Source organism: Chelonia mydas, chromosome 22 (assembly GCF_015237465.2).
Source record: "Chelonia mydas isolate rCheMyd1 chromosome 22, rCheMyd1.pri.v2, whole genome shotgun sequence".
Taxonomy (NCBI): domain Eukaryota; kingdom Metazoa; phylum Chordata; order Testudines; family Cheloniidae; genus Chelonia; species Chelonia mydas.
The window spans coordinates 105,911-108,106 of NC_051262.2; the positions used below are offsets into that span (position 1 = coordinate 105,911).

The 2,196-nt window shown below is 51.5% G+C and overlaps 1 non-coding gene across 1 annotated transcript; it reads left to right on the top strand.

Moving 5' to 3' along the window:
• The first annotated feature begins 1,819 nt into the window (after positions 1 to 1,819).
• On the top strand, positions 1,820 to 1,892 carry TRNAF-GAA. The gene has a single exon. It is a non-coding gene; the product is annotated as a tRNA-Phe (tRNA).
• Positions 1,893 to 2,196: the final 304 nt, after the last annotated feature.

The following is a 2,196-nucleotide window of genomic DNA, read 5'->3' on the forward strand; positions in this document are numbered from 1 at the left end:
GCAAACAGACCATGGCAGACAAACCCCAAACACTGGTGGATATTCCAACAGTTAGATTTACCCAGCCAGCCCAAAACAGCTGCTATAGCACCTCCGTGGTTACTCAGATGTCCAAATAATGCAGTTCCCTTAAGGTGCCCAGCCTCAGGCCTCCATCCAGACACACATGTCAAGCATATGATGATCAGTTCTGAAAATCTTCTTTCATCACACAAAAGAAAAAGTTCTCCTGACCCCAAAGGACCGAGCCCCAGACCCAGGTCAAATGAGAACTCAGATCTTTCCCCAAATACATGCTTACAGTCAATTCTTATTAACTAACTAAAATTTATTAAAAAAGAAAAGAGAAAGAATTGGTTAAAAGTTCAATATACAGACAGACTTGAGTTCAATTCTTGAGGTTCAGACACACAGAGATGAGCTTGTAGTCGCCAAAAGTCCTTTTAGAAATAGTCCACAGGTTACAGTCCGATGTCCATATTCAGGGTGACTCCAGTCAATGACTGGGGATCTCAATCCTTATGGCTCAGGGTTTCCCCCTCTTGAAACCCAAAGCAGATCTGAAATGAAGAAGGATCATGTCCCAAGGTTTTTATACATTTCCTGTCTGAGAAAACAATTGGCTTAACTTTTCTTCTTCCAAAGATCATGGCAATTAGCACAGGATAATTTATCCATTAAACAGTTCAGATACAGGTGATCACAACCTTCAAAGAGACATAGACAATAATACTATGTCACTCAAGAGTCTTCCTAAAGGTTAATATTCCTTTTTTGATCTTTGAATCAAAGCTCTGGCCCTAGACGAGACTTGTTTGCTTACATCACAAGACCTGAGCAAACATCTACTCTTCTACCTCTAACAATGCAGACTTGCATTTCAAAGCTCTATTCAATTACATCTCTCCCTACCCAGTCTTTAAAGTTCGGGGGAGGAGGAGGTCGGGGGCGGGGTGCTGAGGATGGTGGGGAGAGGAGGAGGAAGTTGGGGGAGGGACGCTGAGTATGGCGGGGGTGGGAGGAGGTTGGGGGATGGGTGCTGAGTGTGGGGGGAGGAGGTGGTCGGGGGAGGGGCGCTGAGAATGGGGGAGGAGGGAGGAGGTTGAGTGCAGGGCACTGAGGACGGGGAGGGGTTTGGTAGCAGGGGGGTTGTGGGGTGCAGGCTCCAGGAGGGGTTTTGGGGTGGGAGGGATTGGGGTGGGAGGGCGGGGCAGTCGGAGGTTTGGGATGCAGCCGGGCGGCGCTTGGCTCAGGTAGATCCCGGTTGGCAGCTCCGCGGGACTCAGGCTGGCCCCACACTCAGGGGGTGACTCCAGATTCACCCCGAGGCAGCTGATTCTAATCTTGGCAGAGGCCCCAACTCTGTGGGTGCTCTGGGGCTGGAGCACCAGGGGGAAGAAAAGGGATGCTCAGCACCGACTGGGGTGACCAGCCATCAGGTGACCAAGGGAGCCCAGCTAGCCTAGGGCTGGTTGGGGCAGGGTCGTTTACGGGGGCAAGCCCCAACAGGAGACAGGGGAAGCCAGGACAACAGGGTGGGGTGGCAAGTGGTGGCCAGACTCTCGCCACCAGGGTCTAGTCTAGCTCAGGCTCCAGCTCAACTTCCTCCGTGCACCACTGGCCCCCAGTCCACTTCTGCCACCAGGTGAACCCGGGAAATAAGGCAGGAATGGGGAGAGGCAGCAAGTCAAGCTGAGCAAAGCAGGCAGAAGTGCACCTTGCCTTCATGGGCCTCTCACAACGATGTCCTTTCTGTGTGCCATGGCTGACAAAACATCCCTGACAGAGAAGCAGCAGGCCAAAGGGGAGCCATGCAGCTGCCGAAGTAGCTCAGTTGGGAGAGTGTTAGACTGAAGACCTAAAGGTCCCTGGTTCAATCCTGGGCTTTGGCAGGTCCTTTTCTCCCTCTTTGGTGCAGAGGTGGCTTGTTTTCTGGAGCACAGCAGCACCTTTCCCTGCTACAGTGTCCAGTCCAAAATATCAGCCCCCCGGTGAAAAAACGCTATCTTAGGATGTAAACAGGAGGCTTCCAGCACTGGGACACCTGACAGAGAGCTCAGTGCGGGGTGTAACAGCAGCTGACTCTGAGGGTCCTGGGATAAATCCACTTGCAGGCGGAAGTGTTTCAATTTATTTCACTGACAATGAGTAAGGTGACGATTTAATCACAGGTATTTTTTGTAAAAGTCACCGGCA